The following is a 10989-nucleotide window of genomic DNA, read 5'->3' on the forward strand; positions in this document are numbered from 1 at the left end:
CAAAAAAAGAAATATATATATATTTATTTCTTTTTTCTTTCTTTTTTGGGGTTAGTCTATATATGCATTTTTCTATATATTTATTTTTTCATTTATATATATATATATATATATATATATGGGCCGCGTGCCACATAAATAATGAGGTCATGTGTTTTACATTAGGACTATAAATAGATGGAGAAATGGTTAATATATTATACATCTCAGTCGTTTTATATCTTGTCACAGTTTTTATATTCCAGTATATTATATTCTTCACCCATTTTCTGCTTTAACTTCCTCCCTTTCCTCTTTATTCTTCTCTCCCCCCTCCATCCAGGTTTTTTTTGTTGCACTTAACAACCTTTTTTCTTTCTTTCTTTCCCTTAACATGCATGTCAGGCTTTTTTAAAATTCGGCTCATGCCTTATCGTTTCCTCCCTAATCTTTCCCTTGCTCCGTCTTTGTCAGCAGAATATTGAGTTGAGCCTGTGGTGCGTAATAAGGACACATGCGGTGCACACGCACACACACACACACACACACACACACACACAATCAGGCCTCCAACGTCAAAAAGAAGAAGAAGAAGAGGAGAGACAAGAGATAGAAGGGAGACAGAATATTCTAAATCACTCCCAAGATCGAGAGCTGCGACTCATAAATAACTAATAACCAGTTCATATTCCGTCTGTTGGTCGGCGGTGTCATCAATCACGCCTCCTGACTGTCTTGTCCTGCTCCGCCGTCGCTTCATTAGGCTCGGGATGGACTCTGGGCTGCACCTCATGCAGGTTATATCTACTGTGATTAATTAACCATCTCCGAGCAGCCAGACTCACTCTGGAGTGTGTTTGCCGCCCTTTAATCTGATTGATAAATGGCTTTTATCGCCGTACTCGTGGGTTTACTGAGCACCGCTCCGCTACAGCGGACTTCACACGACACATTGTGTACATGTTTTGTATTTTTTAATGCAATGTTTTATCAGATAAACCTGCAGTTTTTTTAAATTATTTTTTTATTAAACCAAGTGAATTCCATTGAGATTAAAAATCTCTTTTTCTAGGGTGACACATTTATTTATTTAAAAATAAATAAAATAAGTTAGAAAAATTAAATTAATTAAATTCATTAATACAATTAAATAATAATAAGAAACATATTTATACAAAAATACATTATAGTTATAAAAACGTTTAAATAAAATGTACAGAAGACAATTTAGTATAGTTTACTTGTATGTTTATGTGAAATTATGATAAATTAGATCATAACATGTATATAATTAATTTGTAATTATCTTCATAATAATAATAAAATTAATAATAAGGATTGTTTATGTTATTATTATTAAGTACATTACATTACATGTCATTTAGCTGATGCTTTTATCCAAAAATGACTTACAACCATCTTACATTAATACACCGTCGACACAGCTTCATGGAGCATTTCAGGGTTTAGTGTCTTGCTCAAGGACACATCGACTAGGGCGGGGATTGAACCGCCAAAACTGATTGCAAGACGGACCTGCTAACTGACCCACATTCACCTAAGTCGCCATAGAAGCAAGACAATGTGGTTTTAACCCAGTGTGTGGATCATATTTAACATGGCCGTTCCTCATATGAACAAAACATCCTGCTTGGTGAAATGGGTTTTAAATTGAGTTATTTTCTCACGCAGCTGTATAGTTTGAGTGTGGCTCAATAACTATCCCTTTAAATGTTTTAGAGCCACAACTGGAAGCGTCTCATCTCTCACAATGTGAAGATTCACAGTGAATTCCCAGCACGCCGGTGCTTAAGAGCGGCGTGATCTGATTTTTCTCGCTGACTGGAAGTGACTTCAGGAAAAAGCCTTCTGAGACCAACATGGTGCTTTTAAGGCTTTTGAGATTAATCCCCCCCGGCATGACTCGTCAGCACACTTCCAGACTCGGAGCCGGGTGATCACAGCTGAAGTGGATATGACATATTAATATAGAGCCCACTGTACATCCCTGTCGCTCCTTAACTTCCCGTAATCAACGTATTTAAGTTTAAGTTCACTGGCTGCAGCTGTGTTTTCTATGCCTGCTTCTGTGGAGGGTTCCTCGAGTAACACAGTTAATTATTCACACATCTTTTTTTAATCTGTTACCTTTTTAAATTAATGTGTGGATGATGTGACGTCGACATCGCGGGCCATTAACTCATCAATCTTAAACTGAATGTTTTACAGATTGCAGACACCTGGTTCACGGCAGACCCCGAAGTAGTGATTCCAAGAGTGTCAAATTACCTGTTGCAACATGGGGGGAAAGCTACCAGCCAATCACAGTACAGATAAAAACTTTTTTTTAAAATAATTCAGCTACAAATAAACACTTTGTTTGAATTCAATTCAGTTTATTTTGTGTAGTCCATTATCTCAAGTTACAATTTTGCCTCCGAGGGATTTACAATCCGTACACATACGACATCCCTGACCTTTGACCTCTCACATCGGATCAGGAACAACTCCCAAAAAATAGAAGAAAAAAACTTTCACTGATAAAAAAGGGAAGAAATGAATGAGACTTTACATGTTAAACCTGCTGAATGAATCTTTTACCTGGCCTAAGATCAGTGAAATGTAAATATAGGCTCATATTCATTCTCCTTCCAGCTCAGGTTTGGTCTCCTCCCACATTTGAGGGGGATGTTTGTCTCTTTAGCGGCTAAACGCTGCACTACGCTTACCAGCTAGTCGTAACTTCGTCTGACGTTTGGCGGGAATCGGCATCGTTCCTTTAATCCGGAAAGTAACATACTGGACTTTTATTGTGAAGGGACTTTTTTAGTAGTCTGATTTAGTAGTCAGTGACGTTGTGACCCGGGGTCGCGACATTTGACCCCTCCAGTTTGATAGCAGACTTTTATCCAATAAGAAGGTGTTAAAGGACTGAATAACAAAGGACTAACTTTTGAGAGTAGGTGATTGGCTGCTGACGACTAACACCTCTTCGTGCTGGGAGAAATCACGCGAGACCCACCAGCGACCGAATATGAACTACGTTATTCACAATTCACATCGGAGCGAGAGACAGGAAGTCGGGGGTCCAGATCTCATACGTTGTGACAACGCCGAAATAACTCGGCCCGCGGGAAAACGCTTGGCGCCCGCGCCGCCAGATAGCGGCGTTAAACCCAGTCCATCTCAAAGGGCTCCTCCGCCTCCCGATCCCTCCATCTTACCCGACCGCCTCCGTCCTTCACACGCCTCCCGTCGCAGCGCCGTCGTTGCCCTTTCGCTCCTCGTCCTCTCCGACACACCCGTCACGTCTCTTTGATTTCCCTCCGTCGCCCTTCACCCAACCGTGCACCCGCGCAGCTCACGCCTCCTCCTCTTCATCGATTTCACTGCCTTGTGAAATTGGCCTCCGCTCGCAAATTCTAAAATATCTCTTATCAGCTCCTCTTCATCATTCCCCTCCACCAGAGCTGTACTTCATCATGTCGAGGTTTGAGAGCTAATTACCGAGCCTCCTACTTGCTGCGCGCTCGGCCAGGATTTTCTTCTGTCCGTCGGGCTTTCTGCTTCAGGTTCTCGTCTTCCTCTTCTGTATCTTCTGTCGCCTCCATCTGTCGTGTTATTTTTCTTTTTGAATAAAAGGTGCATTACTTCTGTTCTCTTTCCGCCAATTTTTGTGTTCTCAGCTGAATTCAATCACCCGTTTTCGGGTAATTCTAGGGTTAAAGTTGTTCTGATGTTCATTCATAAAGCAACTAGAACGGGCACTCGGTAGAGCGCATACCTTCGCATATCACAAGATTGGGCATTGAATTATGAACATGTTGGCATTAGTTGCATGCCAATTGGATAGAAATTGACCGTGCTATGGTAAAAAGAAGATTTTGACCTTTTCATGACCTTGACCTTCACCTTTGACGCGATCGATCCCAAAGTCTAATCAAATGGTCCCCGGATAATAACCAATCATCCCACCAAATTTCATGCGATTCGGTTAACAACTTTTTTTGTTACGCGAATAACACGCATACAAATAAATAAATACATAAATAAATACATGGCGATCAAAACATAACCTTCCGCATTTTCAATGCGAAGGTAACTAGACATGTAGAACCATGTTTGTGTGCAGTTTGATGTCTACGGGAATGTGATTTCTACGGTAAGATGCATTTCTGAAGATGTAATGGATTCCTGCGTGGGGGTCGTTGGCCTTGTGGAAGCACTGAAGGTCAAAGTTGAAGCGTCCCTTGATTCTTCTCCTTATATCCTACAAGGCAAGGCAACAATTGCCCCACAAAAGCCTTTACCTGATGGTCTGATGGGACGCTGCACTTAAAAAAAAGGCTGTGAAGGATTACCTTGGTTCTCTCTCTGTGGATTCTAACGTATGCATGACGGCACAGTGTGATTAACATCACGAGAGCAACTTTCCTGGCACCGTCCACTCTGGTTCTGCGTTGCCACATCCCTCAGCTCACACCCCTAAACAGAGGGACGTGGCGGAGCTCTAAAGCCTCCCTGGTGAGCATTATGTAAAGAGGCCGCGTCATGGAGAGGAACGGTGTGGAGGACGAGGACGAGGGTGGTGGAGAGGGTTCACCGGGGACAGGGAGGGGGGAGGGGTATGCACGTGTTTTTTTCCCTCTCATACAGATGTATATAGCTGCGCTTGTATATGTGTGCATGTCAGGGTACGTCACCCCGCCACTGTCTCTCTCTCTGAAAGCACTTAGCAGACACAGTCCAGCGTCCCGGGAAGAGCTCCTGTCTTATGTCCACTAGCCCTCTGTTCCTGGGAATTATGTAAGAACACACGGGGGCCTCGGTTATTAAAAATAACATGGCCTTTGACTCCATCCTGGATTTCACGGCGCAATCATTCTGACGTGTCATCAAACATGATATCAGTTGCAGTGTTGCTGTACTGTGTTGGGCAAGGCTGGAAGTAGTTTTTTAAAAATGTTTTAGCTTTTTGATTGGTGACTAAATTTGGAAATGCTAAACATAGCAGGAGAAGATTACAGCGCGTCAGCTCTTTGAAAGTAACACAAAGGGAGGAAATACATCAAAGGCACTGAGAAAGTCTATTTAAAATGTTTTTCTTTATTTGGAAATCATTGCTGTGTTTACAAGTTAGCTGTGCTCTTTAAATCCCTTTTTTACCTCGGGACGGATTTAGATCGTAAGCTTGAATTAGAATTTTTTATCAATTGGTTTAGGCCACTGCCGGGGAGAGATGTGACATCACAGCCCAAAAGAATCGACGTTCTCCCTCAGAGAGTGTCAATAATACATTTGAACTCTCTTTAGATGGAGTGTTGGGAGGAAATAAACACGATTGCACAGAAAACTCTTGTTTTAACAAGTAGAACAGTGATAATTCGTCAAAATCTATTGTTCAGAAGTGGAAAAACACTCATAAATCACAGGATCTTATTCATATAGTCACGACTTAAACAATATGCAGTGCAAGTTCCTGCTGGAGGCCTGTTGGCTGCTTCAAAGGGCATGTCACGTTGAATATGCCATATTTGTGCAATGCTCCACAATCTGAAGACGATGTCACACCATGAAGGTCACATGAGAGGATTTAAATATGTTAAGCAGGCGAAATGCCCACTTTTTTTTATGATTTTCTAACATTGTGAGTCACTTTTAAAATCCATCTATGAATCGACCATGAATGAGAACATGAGATATTTCCGGGTCCCGAGGCTTCCTCCGTGTTGTGCAGTAACTCTGCTGCCTGTTGATGAAGTGGAAGGCTGTTCTGTTGACATTGTGCTTCCCCGTGAACGGGGTTGTGTATCGCCGACTGGTCTTTACGACTGTTTGTGGAAGTGGAATTTCTCGTTATTTCACCACAAATTATGATATTTTGCCGCTTGCCAGCACAAACATCCTTCAGCTTCATCTCTGGTCTCCAGTTCATAAAATGCCTTTCATATCTACCTGTGCATGACATGATCTCAACATCTTTATGCACGACCTACATGACGTAACAGTGCACATCCCTGAGTTGACCTTCCGATGCTGTGGTGTGTGTGTGTGTGTGTGTGTCATAGTAACACTTACATGCTCTCTGTATTTCTAAACCACTGATTCAAGAAATTAATCTGGAGAATTGAGCCTTCTTATGCTTTCATGCATAATATACAGGACTGTCTCAGAAAATTAGAATATTGTGATGAAGTTCTTTATTTTCTGTAATGCAATTCAAAAAACAAAAATGTCATGCATTCTGGATTCATTACAAATCAACTGAAATATTGCAAGCCTTTTATTCTTTTAATATTGCTGATTATGGCTTACAGCTTAAGAAAACTCAAATATCCTATCTCTAAATATTAGAATATCATGAAAAAGTATACTAGTAGGGTATTAAACAAATCACTTGAATTGTCTAATTAACTCGAAACACCTGCAAGGGTTTCCTGAGCCTTGACAAACACTCAGCTGTTATAAATCTTTTTTTTAACTTGGTCTGAGGAAATATTAAAATTTTATGAGATAGGATTTTAGAGTTTTCTTAAGCTGTAAGCCATAATCAGCAATATTAAAAGAATAAAAGGCTTGCAATATTTCAGTTGATTTGTAATGAATCCAGAATGCATGACATTTTTGTTTTTTGAATTGCATTACAGAAAATAAAGAACTTTATCACAATATTCTAATTTTCTGAGACAGTCCTGTATGATACTGACTGAAGCTCTACAGTCTACAGCAGTGGTCACCAACCTTTTTGAGCCCAAGATCCCCGACCTCCGCCTTCATGACCGGCAAGATCTACCTATTGAGGCGTTGAGAGAAAACGACTGTCCAGACTGGATTTATGACTTTTTATTTGGCCTAATTGTCATTTTGGTCCAGCGTTCAAATTGATGTGACCAAGTACACAGAATTTAAGTAAGATATTTGTTAACCGCACACAATATGAACAAGAAAAAACACATTTGCAATGAGCAGCTGGATGAACTACCATTATAAATGTTGTATTTATTTACATTTCATTGCCTCTGTACCTGTACTCTAGCAATGACAAGAAATTGAATCCAATCCAATTACAACACAACACTGACAACATGATCAGTCAGTGGAACTCATGTAAATTCAGCTCTCATCACAATGCCATCAAGCCATGTGACTCCAGTCAGTGCATGGCTGTGACTGAACTCTGAGCTTGTAGTTAGTTCATAATCACAGACAGCCAGTCTGAGGCAGTCTGTCAGCTGTCTGTCAGTCATCCAGCTCCTGGTCTTTGATTTGGTGATTTTCTCAACTCCACTGACGAGTTTTTCGGGGCCAAATTGGTATTCATCAAAGTTTTCTCATCTGGGACTGGTTCTGAACTCAGACCGTTGGTGATTACGTTCACATCAGCTCTCCAGACATCCTCAGATTTAAATAATTTTCATAATAATAAATATGAGAATCACCATTTGTGACTCCTGCATCTGTCCCTTTTCAAATAATAGAATAAATACAATTGCAATCACTTTCAAGTAAACCAGATTGCTCTATCAGACAAGAAAAAAAAGCTCAATGTTGAGCTTTTGTTTTGAAGGACAACAGCAGAAAAGCCCAACTCACGGAGGTAAGACCTGGCAAGTCGCCAAGAATCTCGGCTGTCGCGCATGTGCAGGCGTAACTTGTTAATGCCGTAACGTAAACATGTACACGAAGGTACAGGCATTTCAACATTTATTTATTGATGACTTAGTTTTATGTCGGTGTACTTTGAGCTTGTGTAATATGTGAAGTTATCAATAAAGGTCTTTCTGCATTTCCCCTGCGCCCCACCTGTAGTGGTACGTTCCCCTCTTTCGGGGAGCACAGCTGACAACACGGCTGTGAAAGCGAACCCGTTTTCAGGCGTTCATGAATCAGGCAGAGATGTTTTCTGACGTCGATCTTCCAGTCAGAAAGAAAACATTTCAGAAGACACTTCAGAAATTGTTCGAAAACAAGGAACAATGTGTTTCTGAATTTATTTTCATTTCATTTTGGAGATCGACAGGGAACGTCTCCGAGATCGACCGGTCGATCGCGATCGACGGGTTGGCGACCACTGTTCTACAGGGACACAAATAACATCAGATGAGAGTAAAGCTGATCATTCACGCCAAGAGACCCTCAGGGTTTCATCTTCTTGTTCTTCTTGTTCGTCCTTTTCCTCTTCCTCTTTTTCCTCTTCGTCTTCCTCTTCTTCTTTATCTTCTTCCTCTTCTTTCTCTTCTTCTTCTTGTTCCTCTTCTTTCTCTTCCTCCTCCTCATCTTCCTCTTCTTTCTATCCTTTCTCTTCCTTTTCCTCTTCTTCATCTTCTTCTTCCTTTTCCTCTTTTTCCTCTTCTTCTCCATCTTCTTCCTATTCTTCTTCTTCTCTCTCTTTCTGTCCTGTTTACTTTATTCTTCTCATACGACTCGACCTTTCTTTAAATGCGTCTCTGCTCTTCACTCGTTTCCTTTTAGCTTCTTCTCCGTTTCCTTCCCTTCTTCCTCCTCTTCCTCATCCCATAGTGCTCATTTCCCTCCCAGTCTTTGTCCATTTGTCTCTCTCCGCTCTCCCTCTTAACTCTCAGAAGGCTTTTGTTTTAGCGTCATGGCAGCCAGTTCATCATCCTCAATGAAGCAGCACTCCCCCTCTCGCTCCTCATCTCTCCCTCCCTCACCTCTTTCCCTTCCCATATCTGCTCTGTATTCCATCCTTAAGCACCCCCTTGTGGCAGCTGTGTCTGATTTGGCCTCGGCTGCTGGTGATTGGCAATCACTCAGCAGCCGAGGCCACCCTTATAAAAGCTCCCACTTGAGAGTGGAGAGGGAGAGGTGAGCAGAGGCGCGTGATTTGCTGTCTGCTCGGTGTCGTGTGTGCGGAATAAAACATGTCTTTGAACAAAACCTCTTGCTGTCTGGCGGATCCTTGGTGCTGGGGGGGGGAAACCCACGGGTGGCGGCCTCAGGCCTGCTACACCCCTCCTCCTCCTCACCCTGTTCCTCTCCTCCTCCTCAGCTGCTCTCCCTGAAGACAGAGCAGATGCAGCCATGCAGAACAGCCGGCGTGTTCCCATGTCCTCTCCGCCTCTCTCTACCTCCACTTCCCCGTTCTTCCTCTTCCCAAGGACTCCGTTGAGCTTATCCTCCTTCTCTTTCTCACTTTTTAAATTTCTCTTCCTCTCGATGTCCTCATTTTCATTTTCTATACTTCCTTCATTCCTTCCCTGCTCGCTTCCTTGCACCGTGCCTCTCCGCTGCCTCCTCACCCTTCCCTCGCCCAAGGCTTTTATCCTTGGTCTTTGCGTCTCTCTCTCCCTCTCTCTCTCTTTTTCTCTCTGCAAAACATTGCTCGAGGCCATTCTTGTGTCTTTCATCTCTGAGCCCTGTTCTCTTCTCCTCTTTCCTCCCCGTGTTTCTACCAAAACAATCGTAAAGGCCTCTTTGCCTCCTCCCTCCTTCTTTGCTTCGCTTCCTCAGCATCAAACCAGCGAGATCTCTCTTCTCTTATTCTCATCTTCTCCTCCCTTCTTTCTTGTGCAGTGGTCACATATGGGTTCATGTCTATGTGAAGGACTTACATGCCTCCTTACTTTGACCTCAGTGCCTTCACCAGCACTTTGAAAAAAAAGAGGAAAAGTACGTTAATTTGCATAAAGTCACAGGGACAAAACCACTTATTGGTGTTAAGTAGGTGTGTAGCGAGATATTTCAATGATAATAATAATAATACTGTATTATTAATAATTTAAATATAAATTGAAAGAGTTGGAGTTTTTATTCATACTGTGCTCAAAAAAAGTAACTTTCTTTCTTTAAATATTGTCTGTCTCTGTTTTATGTTGTATTGTCATGAGCTACTGCTACTGCCAGGACGCTCTTGTAAAAGAGATTTTTTAAATCTCAATGAGGCATTTCCTGGTTAAATAAATTTAAAATTCAAATTTGAATCGTGAGTTCATAATAAGTTGCTCCTGTCAGCTCTTTGCCCCTCTCTGCTCTTTAAGATCTCACATGTGAAGCTTCATTCGTCCAACAACAACAACGTGACTGTGACAGTGTTGAAAGAAATACAGTGAAAGCTCCGAGGCGTCAAGCGGATGAGATCATTATAATCACTTATTCACAATACAGGCATTAATACTTTGGCATGCATTCACCCGCAAGCAAATAAATCACAGCAGTTTTAATAAACAATATAAAATATTTAAAATGATAGAATCTGGAGTATAACGAGCTCATTAATGCTACGGGTTTGATACTCGACGCCACTGATTCAGAAAAATATTGACGACCTTATAAAGACTGTATGACCTTTTTATAATGTTTGTGCCAAATATGTAATTAATATTATTATTTATCTATTTTATGACTACATTTTCTTTTTTTTAACACATATTTGCAATTCTTTTTTTATTTAATTGTGCTCATGTTTGCTTTTTTAATATATTTGTTATTGATGGTGGATTTGTGTCATGTGATGTTCCTTTAAATCGTCTTATTTTCAAAAAATGACTGTTATTTTGAGAAATTACATGAAATTACCAATATCGGTAAATTGGAACAGGAAGTATTGGTATCATATAAAAAAATTAAAAGTTTGTTATCAAGGTATCTGTATAGATAAATCATCCCCCCTCAAGCTCTACTTGAATCAGAGAAAGAGGGAAATCGAAAACCGCTGTGCCAACATTTAAAAAATCTCTGACAGGTTAAAAGTTCACAGAGATTATCCGCGCACACGTATGTGCTTTCGGCATCCAATGTTCTCCATGTTCTCAATGTTCTCACCTCTAAGCTGATGGGACATTCTCCAGAAAGTACATTGGATGAGGTGCGCCGCCTGTGGACCGTGACCGGAGGCCGCTGCCTCTGTCACGGCCGACGGTCGTGTTGACGAACGAGGGGCGATTCACCGGCCGCCCGGCGTATCGATTCGTCCACGATGGCGATTATTATCGGTGAGGGCGCCGCGGCGGCGCTTTGAGCCGATTGTGGACAGTAATGGACGCGGTGATG

Source organism: Pseudoliparis swirei, chromosome 20 (assembly GCF_029220125.1).
Source record: "Pseudoliparis swirei isolate HS2019 ecotype Mariana Trench chromosome 20, NWPU_hadal_v1, whole genome shotgun sequence".
NCBI lineage: Eukaryota > Metazoa > Chordata > Actinopteri > Perciformes > Liparidae > Pseudoliparis > Pseudoliparis swirei.